The sequence below is a fragment of the Mesoplodon densirostris genome, chromosome 8 (genome assembly GCF_025265405.1).
Source record: "Mesoplodon densirostris isolate mMesDen1 chromosome 8, mMesDen1 primary haplotype, whole genome shotgun sequence".
NCBI lineage: Eukaryota > Metazoa > Chordata > Mammalia > Artiodactyla > Ziphiidae > Mesoplodon > Mesoplodon densirostris.
This window is the reverse complement of record NC_082668.1, coordinates 26,855,202-26,876,629: the sequence shown is the minus strand read 5'-3', so window position 1 is coordinate 26,876,629 and position 21,428 is coordinate 26,855,202.

Below are 21,428 nucleotides of genomic sequence, written 5' to 3'. Positions count from 1 at the left end.
TCTTGGGTCACAAATCAAGCCTCAGTGAATTTAAGAAAATTGAAGTCATATCAAGTATCTTTTCCAACCACAACACTATGAGACTAGATATCATTTACAGGAAAAAAATCTGTAAAAAATACAAACACATGGAGGCTAAACAATACACTACTTAATAACCAAGAGATCACTGAAGAAGTCTAAGAAGAAATCAAAAAATACCTAGAGACAAATGACAATGAAAGCATGAGGATCCAAAACCTATCGGATGCAGCAAAAGCAGTTCTAAGAGGGAAGTTTATAGCAATACAATCCTACCTCAAGGAACAAGAAACATTGCAAATAAACAACTTAACCTAAAGCAATTAGAGAAAGAAAAACAAAAAAACCCCAAAGTTAGCAGAAGGAAAGAAATCATAAAGTTCAGATCAGAAATAAATGAAAAAGATATGAAGGAAATGATAGCAAAGATCAATAAAGCAAAAAACTAGTTCTTTGAGAAGATAAACAAAATTGATAAACCATTAACCAGACCCATCAAGAAAAAAAGGGAGATGACTCAAATCAATAGAATTAGAAATGAAAAAGGAATAACAACTGACATGGAAGAATACAAAGGATCATGAGAGATTACTACAAGCAACTATATGCCAATAAAGTGGACAATCTGGAAGAAATTGACAAATTCTTAGAAAAGCACAACCTTCCAAGACTGAAGCAGGAAGAAATAGAAAATATAAACAGACTAGTCACAAGCACTGAAATTGAAACTGGTTAAAAACCTTCCAACAGACAAAAGCCCAGGACCAGATGGCTTCACAGGGGAATTCTATCAAACATTTAGAGGAAAGTTAACACGTATCCTTCTCAAACTCTTCCAAAATATAACAGAGGGAGCAAAACTCCCAAACTCATTCTACGAGGCCACCATTACCCTGATACCAAAACCAGAAAAAGATGTCACAAAGAAAGAAAACTACAGGCCATATCACTGATGAACATGGATGCAAAAATCCTCAACAAAATACCAGCAAGTAGAATCCAACAGCACACTAAAAGGATCATATACCATGATCAAGTGGGGCTTATCCCAGGAATGCAAGGATTCTTCAATATATGCAAATCAATCAATGTGATACACCATATTAATAAACTGAAGGAGGAAAACCATGTGATCATCTCAATAGATGCAGAAAAACTTTTGACAAAATTCAACACACATTTATGGTAAATACACTCCAGAAAGTAGGCTTAGGGGCAAGTTACCTGAAAATAATAAAGGCCATATATGACAAACCCACAGCCAACATCATTCTCAATGATGAAAAACTGAAACCATTTCCACTAAAATCAGGAACAAGACAAGGTTGCCCTCTCTCACCATTAGTATTCAACATAGTTTTGGAAGTTTTAGCCACAGCAGAGAAGAAAAATAAAAGGAATCCAAAACGGAAAGAAGAAGCAAAACTGTCACTGTTTGCAGATGCAATGATAGTATACATAGATAATCCTCAAGATGCTACTAGAAGACTACTAGAGCTAATCAATGAATTTGGTAATGTAGCAGGATACAAAATTAATGCACAGACATGTCTTGCATTCCTATACACCAGTGATGAAAATTCTGAAACAGAAATTAAGGAAACACTTCTGTTTACCATTGCAAGAAAAATAATAAAATACCTAGGAATAAACCTACCTAGGGAGACAAAAGCCTGTGTGAAGAAAATTACAAGACACTGATGAAAGAAATTAAAGATGATACAAATAGATGGAGAGATATACCATGTTCTTGGATTGGAACAATCAACATTGTGAAAATGACTATACTACCCAAAGTAATCTACAGATTCATTGTAATCCCTATCAAACAACCAAAGGCATTTTTCACAGAACTAGAACAAAAAATTTCACCATTTGTATGGAAACATAAAAGACCCCAAATAGCCAAAGCAATCTTGAGAAAGAAAAACGGAGCTGGAGGAATCAGGCTACCTGACTTCAGACTATACTTCAAAACTACAATAATCAAGATGGTATGGAACTGGTACAAAAACAGAAATATAGATCAATGGAACAGGATAGAAAGCCCAGAGATAAAACCATACGCATATGTTCACCTTATTTTTGATAAAGGAGGCAAGAATATACAATGGAGAAAAGACACCCGCTTCAATATGTGGTGCTGGGAAATGTGGACAGCTACGTGTAAAAGAATGAAATTGGAACACTCCCTAATACCATACAGAACAATAAATTCAAAATGCATAAAGACCTAAATGTAATGCCAGACATTATAAAACTCTTAGAGGAAAAGATAGGCAGAACACTCTATGACATAACTCTCAGCAAGATCCTTTTTGACCCACCTCCTAGAAAGATGGAAGCAAAACCAAAAATAAACAAATGGGACCTAACAAAACTTAAAAGCTTTTGCACAGCAACGGAAACCATAAGACAGAAAGACAACCCTCAGAATGGGAGAAAATATTTGCAAGTGAAGCAACTGACAAAGGATTAATCTCCAAAATTTACAAGCAACTCATGCAGCTCAATATTATAAAAACAAATAACCCAATCTAAAAATGGGCAGACGACCTAAATAGACATTTCTTCAAAGAAGATATAAAGATTGCCCACAAACACATGAAAGGATGCTCAACATCACTGATCATTAGAGAAATGCAAATCAAAACTACAATGAGATATCATCTCACACCAATTAGAATGGTCATTATCAAAAAATCTACAAACAATAAATACTGGAGAGGGTGTGAAGAAAAGGGAACCCTCTTGCACTGTTGGTGGTAATGTAAATTGATACAGCCAGTATGGAGAACAGTATGGGGGTTTCTCAAAGAACTAAAACTAGAACTACCATACAACCCAGAAATCCAACTACTGGGCATATACCCACAGAAAACCATAATCCAAAAAGAGTCATGTACCACAATGTTCATTGCAGCTCTGCTTACAATAGCCGGGACATGGAAGCAACCTAAGTGTCCATCGACAGATGAATGGATAAACAAGATGCGACATATATATACAATGGAATATTACTCAGGCATAAATATAAATGAAACTGAGTTATTAATAATGAGGTGGATGGACCTAGAGGCTGGCATACAGAGTGAAGTAATTCAGAAAGAGAAAAAAACATACTGTATGCTAACACATATATATGCAATCTAAGAAAAAAAAAAGGTTCTGCAGTACCTAGGGGCTGGACTGGAATAAAGAGACAGATGTAGAGAATGGATTTCAGGACAGGGGGAGGGGGCAGGGTAATCTGGGACGAAGTGAGAGAGTGGCATGGACATATATACACTACCAAATATAGCATAGTTAGCTAGTGGGAAGCAGCCGCATAGCTCAGGGAGATCAGCTGGGTGATTTGTGTCTACCTAGAGGGGTGAGATAGGGAGGGTGGGAGGGAGATATAAGAGGGATGAGATATGGGGATATATGTCTATGTATAGCTGATTCACTTTGTTATACAGCAGAAACTAACATACCATTGTTAAGCAATTATACTCCAATAAAGATGTTAAAAAAGAAAAAAATAAGAAAGTGTGGGATCTCTCCTAACCTTGTCGGCCTCAAGATAGCCTCACTAAGCCTTCATGAACTTGTCATCATAGCCATTTAAGTGTTGTACAGTATAAGGCTCCAGAAGCTTTTCCACCAGGTAAGCAGATTTCATGTGTTTCTCCAGATTTCAAGTTTTCCCTGAGACTTCAGTTCTCTGATGCGTCCAAGGAAAGTCACTGATTTTCACTTTGTTCACTTTTTTTTCTTTTTTCTTTTTTGTAAAGATGACAGTGACAATTTCTAATCTCTTTACATGAGGAAGCTGAAACAAGTATTCAGGACTGGGACATAAACCATGGAAGTTCAGATTTTTCCCTTATGTACTGCTTATTTATTGAAAATAAAAAATCTCACTATTAATATGACTTATTTTTCCAGTTAAATTTTTTAAATAGCTTTTTTTCATATTTGTAGTTTTTCTCTCTTTATTGATCATTAGTTATATCAAATAAAATGGGGTCTTAGTTATAACTGGACTGAAATGGACAAACAGTAGCAGAGCTTAACATCACAATCAAGGTTTTTTTATTTGCAAACCCAAGACATTCTAGAATCTATTTTGCTTTAGTTTCAAGTTGCTCTAATAAACACTTCAGACACAGGCAAACAGTCAGATGCTTAAAAAGAAAGGTGAATGGTATAAACAGAAAAATTTGAGAGCAGGTAGGACAGGGCTTGTCATTAAATAAGTCATTAAAGGAAGACACAATTTGACTATATCACTCCCTAGAGGGCTCCTTGGTGTGGGTTTATGAACTCTGGGATAAGGGCCAAGTTGGGTATAATTATATCTGGTTTAACACTACAATCAACATGCCTAAGGTTTCTCAGTTCTTTTTTCTTCCTTTCTCTTTTTGCTTTTTTAAAAAAATTTTTTTGAAGTTGAACCCATCTTTATTCTTTCAACTTTGTACTATATGTTTTATAAATGTTTTAATCAGACATCATTTCTGTATTTTTCTTGAAAAATTGAGATGAGAATCTATTCAGCCACATGCTTTTAAAGAAAAATATATTCATAATAAAAATTTAAAATAAAAACGTGTTGCAGCAAATACTACCCACCATTACTTCTGTTTGTTTTTTTGCCTTTGTCTTTTAGGTGACTGATTTTCCTTTAAATACAGTCCAGAAAATCTGAGAATAATATAACCTGGCCTCTGGACATTGTTGAGTGAAAGATTCTTTTCTCTATGTCTATTTATTCTTGGAATATTTATCCTCTTTTGCTTTCTACCCCAATGAATGCTTATTTTACCATGTTTTTTTCTTTACACAAGATGGTAAGTAAGAGAGAGAATCTTTGCCTTTCAATGTTGCTTTTTAAAGTGATACGTATGTGCTTTTCTTACATATAATACTCTAGTTTAGTAGTGCTTAATATTTTTGGGGAGTTATAGGTCCCTATGAGAAAATGATGAAAGCTGAAGAATCATTTTCCAGAAAAATTCACACACAAACACATTTTGCAGATACAGTAATTTTGAAGATGTGGTAAGAGATTTACAGATTTCCTAAAGGCAAAATAAAGGTTTCTGAACTCCAGGTTAAAAACGTTTGGCATGTTCACATCTCACAGGTGGCTTTTGTCATGTGACACACAACCAGCTTGCCTTCTGCAAGAAATGTTACGTACCAAGTTTGGCCCATTCTGAATCAGAGGAGTATTTCTTCCTGATTTAACAATCTGTTTAATCTTATGTGATAATGATTTTTACCTATGGACTTTATCAGGAAGACAATAAGATTTGTTGAGAACAACTGGACCCACTGTGTGTAATAAGAACAATACTGCATTTACTAAGCATATTTATCTATATAATAAATTATAAAGGATACCCAAGTAGTCTTCTATTCCCCTTTTCTAAGGAACTCATCATAACCCTTCGTCAATGTGACTAAAGGAGTGGCTTTGCTGTAATTGGGATCCTTTGTTCTACTGTGATGTGATCTTATTTCACTGGGAGGTCAGCTTTTTGTGTCACAGACTTATTACCAGGTCTTAGATTTTGCTTATGAATTTTCACAAAATACAGACTTTGACAACTGAAAATTGATTTTTGCAGAAGGCTTTGCTTCTCTCTAACATGCTCTACAATATTTTGACTATAGCAGGGCAAGGGTGTGGTTCAATATATTTTAAACTTGAGTTCTCAGTGTTGCTGTCTATGCTCTTAAATCATTTCGATGTAGAACACGGTGTTCAGACAAAGCATCAGTGTCAGGAGCGGTGGGAAGTGGGCCTCTACCTGCCTCTGTGAAAACAGTTAAGAAGAAGCAGTTCCATTACAATAGACAAACACTGATAGTGTTGTTATGTGTCCTTGTGAGCTAAGATTGAGCTTGCTAAATTTTCATGGTTTGTTTTCTATGAATATGTGTATATGCATATGTATTTCTAGTACATGAATATATGCATATATGTTTGTAGTTTGTATGTATGAATGTATTCAATGTTCTGGTTAGTTCTCTCAAGTTTATGCAAATTATACTGTGCTCTGAAAAATGGTTTGATGAAGACATCCACAGTTTATAAGAGGGATGATAATATGCATGTGATTAGCATGATCTAATTAAACTGAAATATCTCAGGCTATTGTTTGCCAGGCAGTGATTTAATGGCATAACGGAAATGTCATAATGCTGCTTTAATTTGGGATAGGTTTTCATCAACAAAAATACGAAATAATGTTAAGCTCCCTTTATATATAATAATCATCTTTATAATCATATTGATTGTATAATTTCTCTATACCAAGATGATATAGTGATTACATAGTGCTGAGAATTCAGGATTTGGAATTAAGAAACAAAAACTAAAAACTAGGAGTAGAGTATGAGGTCTACCACTTATTTGCTGTGACATTTTTATTACTCTCAGGATAGACTCCTGTGAGGGGGGATAACAGGTGGTTACAAATTAACTGATATAGTGCAGATGGTTGTTCTCATCTAGGGCTACTACCTAGGATGGAGCTCTTGGGTGTGAGGGATAGTTAGCCCTCATGGTCTAAACCTCCCTCTGTAAACGTCTCAGAGCAAACATCTTCATTTTCTTGCCTGTTTCTAAGAAAAGACTAAAAACAGCTACTTCTGTTCTCTTTGGAGTCTTATTTGCTAGAGCTCTCTCACCAATGTCTAGAATAGCCTACTATTTTAGTAACTACCTTCTTTGTTTGGCTTGTTAATTAAAAGTTTCCTGCTTAGCAAGGCATATTTTATCTTGAGCCTTAATTCCTTTGCCGTTCTCTTTGAAATGGATCAAATTCCCAGAGATCCTTGTCAGGATAGGTTGCTGATGGATCATAAGATAACCCAGATGATTCAATGGTTCTGTTCTTGCTATACTTATGACCATGAATTAAAGCTTGCATATATTTTCTCCTCCTTTTTAGTAAACCATTATCTATATTATCCAGTGTGTTGATGTTTTTATCAAAACCCTCCAAAAAATACCCCTAGAATATAATGATGTGACAATTTTCTTAATTATATTTCAGTTACCTGGCTAAATTTTCTAAGTAATTTTTATTCAAAGATTGTACCCAAATTAAGCCTCCTTTTAAAACACAAGTCTTAATATCCTCTGTGGGGTGTGTCTGTGCAAACTTAGTGACATGGCCAATAAAGACCAAAATATTTCTTACTCTCATAAAATTTATTTTTGGGGTCAGAACATTCTCTGAACTGTTCCAGTAGGACATTAGCTTCTGTGTCTATTTTTAGGGTATCTACCTTTGCTCTGCTATTTCCCCAGATACCTTTCTTATAACATTACCACCTTGTTCAGTGTTATCAATTTCAGCTTGAAAAATAATTGTCTTGACAACTCAAGTGATTTTCCAAATTCCAGTTACTCAGTTACTAAGTCTCATCTGATTCTTCTTTTCTTTGTACCATGGAATATAAAACTCTTTTTCTTATGATATAATTGGACTATATTTTTCTATTAAAATTTCATTTTATTTTATTATTTCTAAAGGAAGTTTAAACATTGCTTCAAGAAATACAATATTTGGTACTTCTCTATAAATGACAGCATCCTGGGATTTTATTCAATACTCTGTTCAATATCTGCACCTTTCATGGGTTCTGCTTTCTTGCATATTAAATAATTAATTCTCGTAAACTTTCAAGGAAAATACTTTCCCCCCCTAATTTCATAGATAAAGAAATTGAGGAACAGAGAAGTGCAGTAGTCTCTGGTCTGAGATTGACTAGTCTAAATATTTAGAATAGATATTCACACTCAGGGCTACTGATTTGAAAGACTGCTCTTTCCACTAGACAACACTAAACTCATAAAAGTGACATTTGTGTTGCCGGAACTAAAGTCTACGAAGTCTCAAAGGAAATGGTTGACTTTGAACATACACTTCCATTAAAATCTACCTCTCCTATCACTGTCACTGAGTCCTGGGAGAATGCTGTTTATATGCCCAGACACATAACAATATGGTTTCTGAATGATAGTAATGTTAAGAATAACATTTTCCAGCAGTGTCATTCCAGGAACTAAGCTATGGTGTAACAGCAATCTCTTCAGTTTGATGCTTTCTCTGCTGTGAAGAGAAAGTGCATGCTTTAATATATCATGATATCTCTTTTATTCATTTCTTTCAACCTTTGGTTTAGTGCTTATAAATTACCTATAACAGATTTGCGAGTGATGCTTTACTTAGTCATCAAATAGGGTAGCATGATCTAGGAGCCTGTTGAAAGGTTTTATGCAAGTTTTACATGCTGCAGAGTTCTGGTTGTGAATGTCTTTATGTATATATAAACTTTACCACCTGGCAGCCTTATAACACTGAGATTTCAAAGATAGGGCTAATTCATACTTTGTGGGCCATCTGTTGCCAAGCTTCTATTTTATATATCTACAAAGTTTGGCTGGCATATTTTTTAACTATGAGGACTTTTGAAGACATATGATAGTAAGCTTAAAATAACTGCTCTATTAGTCAGGGATCTCCAGAGAAATAGAATCAATGACAGAGAGTGAGCAGTTGATCAGTAGATAGACAGATAGATAGAGATTGATTTTAAGGACTTGGCTACTGTGATTGTGGGGCTGCTAAGCCCAAACTCTGTAGGCCAAGCACACAGGTTGGTGACCCAGGGAAGAGCTGAGGTTGTAGTCTCCAGCCTAAAAACAGTACGAGGCAGAAACTTTCTTACTTTGGAGGACTCCATTCTTTTTCTCTTAAGACCTTCAACTGATTGGATGAGGCCCACTCACATTATGGAGGATAATCTTTCCTTGAAGTGTACTGATGTAAATGTTAATCACATTTAAACATTTTCTTCACAGCAACGTTTAGACTGGTGTTTGACTAAAGGTCTGGGGACCCTAGTCTAGCCAAGTAGACGCATAAAATTAAGCATCACAACTGGATTCTAACTTCTTATGTGGATTTTCTCTGAACAGTCAGTTTCATTTAATTCTAAAGACACTGGTCTATGACAATTTCAAAGGCTTCTGTGATACATACACAAGTTAATATAATTTAATATAAAATTAGTCTTTTGATTTTGAAATTAAATTTCTTTTTTTAAAAAGATTTTTTTGATATGGACAATTTTTAAAGTCTTTACTGAATTTGTTACAGTATTGCTTCTATATTATGTTTTGGTTTTCTGGCCACGAGGCATGTGGGATCATAGCTCCCTGACCAGGGATCAAACCTGCACCCCCTGCACTGGAAGGTGAAGTCTTAACCACTGGACTGCCAGGGAAGTCCCTAAATCTCTTTTTTACCTTGGTAAAATCTATACTTGAATTCTTTGGGGTTAGTGATCCTATAACATAATCAAGAATTTTTCTTAACTTTTACTATTGGCATTCTTCCACAATGATAAGAAAGACAAACAGTCTTTGTTAAGGGTTACTTAATATTTTATAACATTTCTGGGAGTCTCATCCTGAGTTTTCATTTAAAATGTTCTCATTTAGAGATTATTTTAATGAAGTCACCATCATTTTTTGTGTTTGGAACAATATTCATTATATTTTTGAATCTTTATATTTCATTGTCTTTTGGCTGGTAGGCAATGCATATCAGCTCCTTAAGAATTGAATTGCTACTAATAATATATCTTAATGTGTACAAGAATATTCTATTGAATAATTTTTAAACTGTTCTTCTCATTCATATGTTTCAATGTTTCTAATATTTAACATGTTTTAATGAGATCAGTAGAGCAGATCCTGGAGAAAGGAAGCCAGTGTCATCTTCCTGTGACCATTGATTCTATTATGTCAGAATGAGCCAAGCCAGGCTAAGTTATGCTACACATAAAACAACTACAAAATCTTGGTGGCTTAGTAAACCAAGGGTTTGTTTCTCGCTCGTCTACATTTCTAGTACGGGTCAGTATGGGAACCCTGCTCATCGTAGTTATTCGGTAACCCAAGCTAATTGAGACTCAATTTACATGCATGTGCATGATCACTGTGCCGGGAGAAAGAATACTTACAATGAGTTGTATATGCTGCTGCTTAAAGCTTCTATCCAGAGGTGACCCACACCATTTCTGCTCATGTTTTGTTAACCAACACAAGTTACATGGCCATGTGCCTAACTGCAAAGTAGGTAAGGAAGTATAATTCTACTGTGAACTTGGAAGGAGGAGGACTGAAATATTTGTGAACAGTCTTGTGACCATAGTCAGGCACTGTTTCAGCTGTGATTCTGTATCAGGAATAATTTCAGTTGTCCATGGCTAAGAGAAGTTGATAAAGACATTCATTTATTTCATATAAATAGAGTGAGTAGGTAGGCAGTCTCTGAGTTGGCATGGGAGCTCAAGATTGCTGTGAAGGATCAGGCCCTTTTCATATTTCTGTTCTACTAACCCAGAATAATGGATTTTTGTCCTTAGCCTGACCACTTTTGATTTCAGTAAGGCTTCTACTTCTATACATATCACATTCTTACACATCTGCTCCCAAATCAAAAAGGAAGGAACATATTTCTTCCTTGATCTCTGTCTCTTTTTAGTCAGGAGGAAAATCTTCCCTAGAAGAAGCAAGTCAGCTTTCCTATCAGAGTTTCCCTTATTTTTTTATTAATCAGAACCATGTTATCTGGCAACTCTTACCTACAAGGATAGCCAGGAAAAGGAGTATCTGAAAGGGAGCAAAGAATAACTGTAGGTGGTTAGAAGCTTGTCATGGCTTTGCCACCTTTCTTCCTCTGGAGCTTGGCACTTTGCCCCTTTAACAAAATCTGATATTAAAAAATAACCTTTCACAGAAAAAAAAATCATTGAAGCAGTAGCATATGAGCAGATCCATAAGAAACTGGTAGTATTTCAATGACAGAAAGGGCATTTTAGGTGGAAAACACTAAAGGCAAAGAGCCAGAAAATGATAATGCTAGAGGGTGAGATTGGGATTAAATAATGTAACATCATGAATGTCACTCAAGAGCTTGAACTCTTTAGGGAACCTTATAACTTTGAGGCCCTGAGATATGGTGGTTAAGGACAATTACTCTAGACTTAGCCAATCTTGATTCAATCTGAGTTCTACCACTTAGTAGCTGTGAAACGTTGAGCAAATTCCCTAGCTTCCCTAAATCTCCATCTCCTCATCTATAATAAAAGGGAATAATCAATGGTACCTACCTGTGTTAGGTAGGGTATGCTAAACTGCTGTAATAAATAGATGCACAAATATAACGACTAAAATAAAATAGAAGTTTTGTTGTTGTTGTTTTTGTTCACATAATAAAGTAAGTTTTTGTTTTTGTTGTTGTTCACATAACAAAGTAGTGGGCCTGCTCTGCTCCATGCAGTCATACAGGGTCCTAGGTTGAAAGCAGCTTTGCCATTTTCAACATATGCCTTCCACAATGTCTGTGATACTTTTCCTGAAAACTTCATTGGGTTGTAGGGGGTATTGCATGGTATAGGTATAGAGCATATTAGGTACTTTGCACAGTGCCTGAAACAGAGTAAGCAATCAATAGACATTAATGGCTATTAATGTTAGTCATAATTTTGGCTTAGAAACCAAGGGGCTGAAAGGGGAATTGAAAGAAATGTTAGTCTCCTTAAACCATAAAATAATATTTTATGTATTAATTATTTTGAGCAGAAAAATGAGACAGAACTGAAATAAAAATTATTTTGTCAAATGTATGTAGGATGGTTCTGTGAAAGGTGTGGTGGTTATAGATTGACAAACCAGTTAGAAGTTAGTTGTAATGGTGTACGTAAGAACTAGTGAGCTCAGAAGGAGGGTGGAAAAGTAGAGGGGAGAGATCTAATACATTCTACTATCTGAAGGTTTGGAGAGTCTCAGATCTTTTATACTTCTAGATGTCCCAAATTCAATATGTGTTTGGCATCTACCTTTGTCACTGGCAAAATAAAAGTATTCCTTTTAAAATCTCAAAATAATTTTATGATAATATTTGGATTTGATGGCAGAAAATAGAATGGGAATGTGCCACAGGAGATTCTCCTAGACACTGGATATGTGAATATTTATTTGGAAATCAAGCTAAAATAATTTTGCATTAATTTCCTCTTGTCTATTGAAGAATAACTCAATTTCTTATTTTCTCCCTGTATGCCTGAAATGATTAATACATTTAGTCACTTCTTCGATTTGATTTTGTTTTTGTCTTTTTTAAACTTTTTTTTCTTCATTAGGATAATGATTCCCTACTTTCTCTTAGTCTAATATCAGAAATGCCCAAAACAGTATATTAAGCTAGTCAGCAGGAATTAGATCAGCCAATTTGTTTAGCTTTTGCCAAAATTAGAATTGCCAATACTCTTATCAGAATTTCTCACTAACAGCAACACTTATGGATATGTGTTTTTCTTCCCTTTCTAAGAGTTCTAGAGAGTTTGAAAACAGGGGTGAGGTGGGAATTAGAAGGTAGAATTCATAGAAATAAAGGCCCTATGTATGTCACAGGCTGGGAGGTCATGCTTGCAATGAAAAAGAATTCTTTGTACTAGTCACCTAGCTTGATCCTTAAATGTTACTGTCTGTGGAAGCATTGATGATAACTCGAGGGACATAAAGCTACCTTCGTATTATTAATACAAACCCCAAATATGCCATCTTTTGTCACTGGCAGTTTATGCCCTTGAAGCCTATGTAAGTTTTCAGCCTCTGAGGCTGTGTGCTTGTGAGTCTTAAGTGTCATGGTGGTGCTCCACCCCAGGGAATCAGACCTTGTCTTGAGCTATTTCTGTGAAAAGAGGATTTTTCAGTGCACTTATAAGGGACCAAATTAAACTTCCCAAGATGAATTGAAATCTGGTATAGTTGGAGAGCATAGTGGCTAAAGCATATACTCCTTTAACTAAGACAAGCTCATGGCATTGTTTAGGCCAGTGCTTCTCAAACTTCTATGTGTGTGTGTGTTGGGGGGGAGGGTGGGAAGCAAATGAGGGGTAGGGCTAATATTCTGCATGATGACACAACTTGTCCATGGATCACAGTATGAGTCACATGTAGCCTTACTATATTAGCCCCAGGGCTACAAAGTTGACTTAGGCTCTATTAATGAAAGCTATGCTGGGAACTCTGAAACTTAGTATGCCTTAACCAGAACATTTCTGACACTATTTTTTAATGGAATATTATTTTAGAAGAAGCTTTTTCCCAGAATTAAATAAGTCAGAGATTTATTTCACCAGAGATGATTACGCATCTAGGACATACCTATGTAATGAACCACAAAATATATATGGATGAGAGTTAAAGTTTACTTCAAAGAATAAAATGTTTATTGGAACACATTTCTATTTCCCCATAGAGTTAAAAAACATAGGATATTTGTAAGATTCATGCCCAGGGTTAAGATTCAGCTGGAACACCGTTCTGGCTGCACTGATTACTTACAGCTGATATCCATGCAGGGTCAAGGTCAGTGCCTGATATGGAGAGGCATGTGATTCTGTGATATTAAATAGTTGGCATACCATCCTGAAGTATTTCCTAAGGGTAGTGAAACCTTCCTTTCTTTTCTCCTGTGATTGAGTGAGCTCAGCATTTTTCACAGTTGACAGTATTCATGCAATATTATGAATATATAAACATGACGATAGTCTGATATATTGCCATTGATTTATAGCCCAAGATTCCCCCTGAAATCACATTGCTCTACTGTTTCTGTGCACCAGGGCTCAGGAATCCAACATTGCTAGGTATCCTATGCAGCCATTTCCCAGAGAGATCCAGCCATCTCCCAGGGGCACTGAGAAGGAGTAGGGAAAGAATGTGTAGATATTTTCTCCTTTTGGGTTTGTAGAAACTCCACTCTTCTCCCTCTGCCTTCCTTTCCCTTCTCTGGAACAATAAACACAATCTCCTCAGTGAGTTAGGCTTTCCCCAGGGTAGAAAAACAGTTGTCTCAGGGAAGTCTGTTTTTGCCCTACAACATGGAACTCCATTGAAGATGAAAACATAGATGGGGCAGGCAGCTGGGGAGTCCAGAGGAACAGAACATTGTTTCCTATTACAGTAAAGTATCCTGACACATCTCCTTGGTACTGCTTCTCTTTTATATGTACACTCCATGCTCTTTTCAAGAAGAAAACAGGGCTTCCCTGGTGGCAGAGTGGTTGGGAGTCTGCCTGCCAGTGCAGGGGACACGGGTTCAAGCCCTGGTCTGGGAGGATCCCACATGCCGCGTGGCAACTGGGCTTGTGAACCACAACTACTGAGCCTGCGCTCCGCAACAAGAGAGGCCGTGATAGTGAGAGGCCCGCGCACCACGATGAAGAGTGGCCCCCCCACTCGCCGCAACTAGAGAAAACCCTCTCACAGAAACGAAGACCCAACACAGCCAAAAATAAATAAATAAATCTGAAATAGATAGTTAAAAAAAAAAAACAAGAAGAAAACACTTGTTATTTCTGACTGACAGCTTTCCTTTAATTTTCCCTCCTGTTGCTTAGATCCTGAGGTATCATTAATATCCAAATTGGCTAAAAATAAATTTCTAGATCTGCCTCCACCCTCAAGTGGTTCCTGCTAACATTTATTTGATCCGTGCTAGTTTCCTGATGAAATCCCTGGCTCTTCTCCACAGTGCTATATAAAAGTTTCTCTAATCTCATATGAGAACTAGAATTATTTGTATACCTTCTTTGCTTGGGGTATACAAATTTAGTATTTGCCTCTTTGGCACTTAATGCTCCCCAAACTGCTGTTAAAACATACAATGAGTCCTAAATTAAGGCGGATACATCCTGGGTCTTTCACCCTCATGTCACTTAAGGTGGGGCCCTGAAGGTGTTCCATAACCCGCTTCCAGTTTCTAAGATAGTCGGTATTTTGCTACATTTCTTTACCTTGTATAATATGCAATTCAGTATCCTCCTCCCCTACACTCACAGTGGACTTTCTATCCTCAACACTCACAATGGACCTTCTAGAAGTCCTCAGCTATAGTACCTAATAGCATCCCACATGGGCTGCATTTTTTTTCCCTACCTTCTGTTATAATCTCTAAGACCAGGAGTATGATGCAGATCACGGTTTCCTTGGGTCTGCCTACCAGCTCTTCTATCTTGATTATGGATCTTCCTTCCCTTTAAGAAAGCAGCATAATTTTGTTTAAAATTCTGTCACAGGGAATTCCCTAGCAGTCCAGTGGTTAAGACTTGGGTTTTCACTGTTGTGGACACTGGTTTGATCCCTGGCTGGGGAACTAAGATCCCACAAGCTGTGCAGTTTGGCTGAAAAAAATTTTTAAAAAATAAAATAAAATTCTGTCACAAGTGATGTAGCTACGTATACCACCCTTCTAGGTCCTCTGCTCTGAGCATCTATCCTTGGAAATCTGCAGAAACTGTCTTTGTACATTTCCATCGAAAGGCATGGTCCCAGCAGCATGGTGGAAACATCTCTTATAAGTCATTCTTACCCAGCAGCTCTAGTGCCAAAAACATGGCTGTCTCCAGCATGCCCGTCTCCTTCTGTGAGGATATTCTAGACACAATTACTCTTCATTCAGTGTCTTACTTTTGTCTGTAAGCAGCTTGCTCTAGGCTCATTTCTGTGGCTTGCCTTGACTCAGGCACAGCCTCCTAAGGTACATGATAGTAATAAACTCTGTACCCCCAACCTCATTGGTACAGCCCTGGTACAATGCCTTCATGATGGGAAGGTTAGTGAGTCCAATACCCATGCCTGCCAAACAAGTACCTACACAGAGGCCAAGGTAACCTTCACCTAGGGTTCAAATTGTGTCTATCCACCCATGTACATCCACAGAAAGTGCTGTCTTCTACCATGTCACCAAGACCCTCAACTGACCTCGGACCTTCTCTCTCAGCTCTTGGAGTCTGAGTCTGTAGTCACTTGTAAACAAATCCCTCTCCTTTTGAATTGATACATTTTCTTTGCTTTTTAACCTCTCCCCCATATGTTTCCCATAGAGCCTAATTCTTCTTTTCATCCTCCAAATTAGTTATCAATCACCGAATTCTGTCTAATTTTATTATAGACGGACTGGGTGCTGACAGCCCACAGACACAGTAGGTGGAATATTTGTGAGCCAATCACACCTTTTCCATGCTAGAGTGGTTTCTCTCCATGTCTCCAGTATTGATTATGCTAAAATATCCTCAGTATCTTCCCTCACTTGAAACTGCATTTGCAAATGCCTCCTTTCATTAGTTAGGTTTCAATCTGTACCATGACCAAGGGAGAGGGGTGTGGTATTTCCCAGGTTCTAGTGGTAGAATAAAAACATTCTGAAAAAATGCCACTCTGACACATGTGCGTAGTACCTGGCACATACAAGTGCTTAATATTTATTTTTTAAAGACACTTATTTTTGATGAATAATAAGCATCTAGCAAACTGTGCATATCGTATTTGTATAGCTCAATGAATTTTTATTGAGCACATTCATGTAACCACCAGCCAGATCCAAAAGTAAAGATTACAGCCAGAACAACTACTCTTGCACACTCCCAGACACTGCTCCCCAAAAGTAATCACTATTCTTACATTTAACAACAGAGATTAGTTTTGCCTTGATTTTGAACTTCATATAAATGGAATCATAAATTATGTACTCTTCTGTGCTTGATTTCTTTTACTCAACACAATGTCGATGGGGTTCATCCATGTAATTTATTCATTTTCATCATGTACTGTATTGCATTGTGTAAAAGTAGTACAAATTATTCATTCTACTGTTGACGGGCTTTTAGACTGTTTCCAGTTTGGGGCTATTTTGTTATGAACATTCTTGTATTTATATTTTAGTGAATATACATATATATATATATATATATATATATATATATATATGTCAAAATTTAAATTGCTGGGTGACAGGGTTTATGTTTAGCTTTAGTAGATACTGAAATATTCCAAAGTTATTGTATCAATTTATACTCCCATAAGCAGTGTTTGAGAACTCCAGTGTCTTTACATTTTTACAAACACTTGATAGTGTCAATTCTTCTAGTGGGTATGTGGTATTATTTCATTGTAATTTCACTTTACATTTTCCTGATGATTATTGTGGTTGAGGACATTTCATATGTTTACCGGTAACTTTGCAAAGTGCTTGTTAAGCCTCTTGTTCATTTTTTTTTTAATTGGTCCCTTTGTCTTTTGCATGTATTCAAATATTTTCTCCTACTCAGTGGCTTATTTTCATATTCTCTGCTGGTATTTCTTGATAAACATATGTTCTTAATTTTAATGCTTTCCAATTTATCAATTTTTCCTTTATTGTTTAGTGCTTTTCTTGTATGTGTGTATGTGTCCTGTTTAAGATAACTTTGGATAGCCCAAGGTCACTAAGATATCCCTTTTTGTTATTTTCAAGAAACTCTATAGTATCCATTTATATTTTGATCAAAAGTTCATCAGGGATTAATTTATGTATGATATGACATACAAATAATGATCATTCATTCCCATACGTATATCCAATTGACCCAACACTATTTGTTGACAAGAGCATCCTACCCACACTGCACTGCAAGGCTAATTTTGTAATATAATCAATGCCTAAATAGATGTGAGTTTGCTTCTGAATTCACTATTCTATTCCACTGGCCTAATTGTCTGCTATAGATATATGATAAATCTTGATAGCTGGTTGTATAAGTCATCCAACTTTGATTTTTAAGATCTGTTATTTTATCAAAATTTTAAGTTCAGCATGTCAATTTTCACCAAAAAACTTGTTGTTGTTGCTTGAGTAATTGATCCATTTAGGGAAAATTGATATATTTACAATGTTAAGTTTTCCAACTCTTGTGCATTATATACTCTGCCATTTATTTACTCTCTTTTTATTAGGTCTTTAATTTTCTCAAAAATGATTTGCAGTTGTATATATAATTTATATCATTGTTAGTTATTATTGAGTGATGTTTCTTGATGCTACTGTACATTGTATCATTTATTAAACTTCAGTTTTTTCTAGAATATATAACTACAATTGATATGTTAACATTTTTATGTTGCCTTCATATGCAATAATTCAGTGAACACACTCATTTATTCCAATAGTTTCTGAATATTCTTTTGGGCTCATTGTGTGTAAAATCATGTTACTTTGCAAATCTGCACATAATAAGATTTATTGCTTTGTATTGTTTTTGCTGATCCCATATTTTCCTTTTTTCCATTGACTTATTGTACTGGCTAGACTTTCAAGTCAAATATTGAATAGAAGACAAAGAAATGCTGTATTACTGATAGTAGAGGGAAGGTTTTCAATATTTTGTCAAGTATGATATTGGCTCTAGACATTTAATAGATACCCTTTGTCAGATTAAGGAAGCTCTATTTTACTCTTAATATATTAAGTTTTCTTTTTTTCTTGAACAGGTATTCAATTTTAACAAATGCTTCTTCTGAATTTAGAAGGATGGTCATATGATTTTTCTCTGTTGTTCAGTTAATGCCTTTATATTAAATGATTGACTTTATACTGATAAATCAACCTTAAATTTGTGAAATATATTGTTATATATTCTCATTTTAAAATATCTGTGGATTTTTGCTGAAATTTTGTTCAGGAATGTTTTATCTGTGTTCATAAAAGAGTTTGGGTTATAATTTTCCTATCTTGTAATATTCTTGTCTGGCTTTGAGAATTAATGTTATACTGATTTCATTAAATGAATTGTGAAATATCCCCTCTTTTTCTATCTCTGGAAGAGTTTGCGTGAGCTTTGTGTTATCTTGGCCTAGGGTTTTGTTTTGGGGAAGATTTCTAATTATGGATTTTATTTCCTTAGCAGTCATAAGACTACTTAATTTTTCTATTCCTTTATCTATCTATCTATCTATCTATCTATCATCTATTTACTTATTTTGGGGTCAATTTTGTTAGCATTTTTTCATTTATCAATTTATGCAATTTTTGATTTTCTTTCTTAAACTTTCTTTAAGCTTATTTTGCTCTTCTTTTAAATGTTTTGGGATGGTTAATAAAATTATTGATTCTCAAGCTTTTATTTCTAATATATTTATTTAGGGCAATGAATTTCCCATTAAACATTGTTTTAGCTCAATCCCACAGATTTTGATATGTTGAATATTAATTATTCCATTAAAAACACTTTTACCATTGTGATGCCTTGTTTGAAGTTGGTTGTTTAGAAGTCTATTGCTTACTTTCTAGAGAATTGGAGATTTTCCCTTTGTATTTTTTGCTGTTTATTTTTAGCTTAGTTTCACAACTGTCATAAAGCATATTCTGTTTTAATCTACTTTAAGACCCAACATATGGTCTTTTTTTTTTAATGCACCAAAGACCCTTGAAAAGAGTATGTGTTCAGCAGTTGGTACAGTGATCATTTCTGCTGTGTATACTCTGCTGTTAGATTCATGTACTGAATTCTTTTTTTTTTTTTTTTTTTTTGCGGTACGTGGGCCTCTCACTGTTGTGGCCTCTCCTGTTGCGAAGCACAGGCTCTGGATGCGTAGGCTCAGTGACCATGGCTAACGGGCCCAGCCGTTCCGTGGCATGTGGGACCTTCCCGGACCGGGGCACGAACCCGTGTCCCCTGCATCGGCAGGCGGACTCTCAACCACTGTGCCACCAGGGAAGCCCCCATGTACTGAATTCTTAACTTCTGTTTTATATATATATACATATATATATTATATATAATATATATAATATATATATATAATATATATATATTATATATATTATATATATATATTATATATATTATATATATATATATTTAGTGTTCATATTTCTGTTTGGTGTCTTTTATAGATTCCTGTTCTCTGGTGAAATTCTCTTTACCTATTTTATTGAAACTATTAATCACAGTTATTTTAAAGTCCATTTCTGATAATTCCAATACTGTATCCAAATCACCAATTCTAGGGCCTTTTTTCTCTTGATTTTGGTCTTTTCTTCCTGTCTTCTGGCATGCCTAGCAATTTTACTGAATGTCAGACACTATATACTGTACAAATAATGCAAGGTACAGATTGGTGCTCTCTTTCTTTCATGATTCAAACTCAAAATCTAGAGTATGTTTCAGGCATGTTCTTCCTTTGTGGGATCTAGACTTCCTTTTGAGTGTCCTTGCTCTGTGAGATTGTAGAAAGCCACTCCTGTCCTCCCAGATTCCTAGATCACTATTCAATTCCTAGCTTCTTATTATGTGTTGTTATCAATTATCAAATGCCTCAAGGGGAAAATAGCTGCAGAATGTTGGGCTTGCCTTATTGTATTTTCTCTTGCCCAGTGTCTTGGTCTCTAATCCGGGGTGTTTGGAAAATTCTAAACTCCAGTGTTTGCCCCCATAACCTTTTCATGTTGGAAGATTGGCTCAGGTTCCCAGGCTTTCAGCCACTAATCTCTGCTCCACTTTTTAGCCTCTTGATCTTATGCTACTTACCAATCAGCAAATGCCATGAGGTAAAACACACCACCAAATACTGGACTCATTGCAATGCTGTTCCTTTTTCTTAGGGAACCTGGGCCCTTAAGTCTTGGCTGCCTTAGTAGCTTTTTGATGCCTTCAAACATTTTTTTTCTTTTAAATTTAATTTTGCACAGCTTCTCAACTTGTTCTCATAGGGATATTACCAGAAAGAAAAGATGCTCAATACATTTAAATTTATTTCTATCATTTCCCTTTTGTAAAATAAGGTAATAATACCTGCTCACCCTACCTCAAACAATGTGATATATTTTGCATATTATGAAACATGAAAATTCAAAGTCACTATCTCCTTGAATTCATATTCTTTTTTTTATTTTAAAACTTTTTCTTTTCATGTTCAACCTCTTATTGGAGTGTATTTTTCTTAATTTAGTGTAGAATTTTAAAATAGCATTTCCTACATTTAGTTCTTAAGTGATATATTTTGATTTTTAGCCTGAAAAAGAAAGATATGGGAAATTTCTAGTATTCCTCACATCTGCATTATATTCCATTGAATAAATATGGTGAAGTCATGGGAAATGTGGATTTCTTTCTTCCTCTCTTTCTTTCTTATTTTTGAATATGGAAAGCTTTTACACTGTCTCTCTTGTCATTTCCTTTCTGTGTGATATAATGGATTTTTCCAGTGAAGCCCACTGCATTCACACCATTTTCTAAGCTCTGAGAATATGCTCTCTGCAGGCTAAAAATAACAATTTCCTCAGTATTTTCCAGACCTAGCATGTTTTAATGAAAGTGCTTGCACAGAAGCTAGCATGTTACCTTGCTTCATGCTTTTCATGACACTGATGCTTTTCTGCTCTATTTCCTAGGTCATCCCGTGTGATTAACAGGTTTCTCTTCTTTCTGTTCTTATTTGTGTGCTACCTTTTCTGTAAATTATTGTGAACATTCACTTAATCATTTTTGATAATCAGTGATCTACAGTT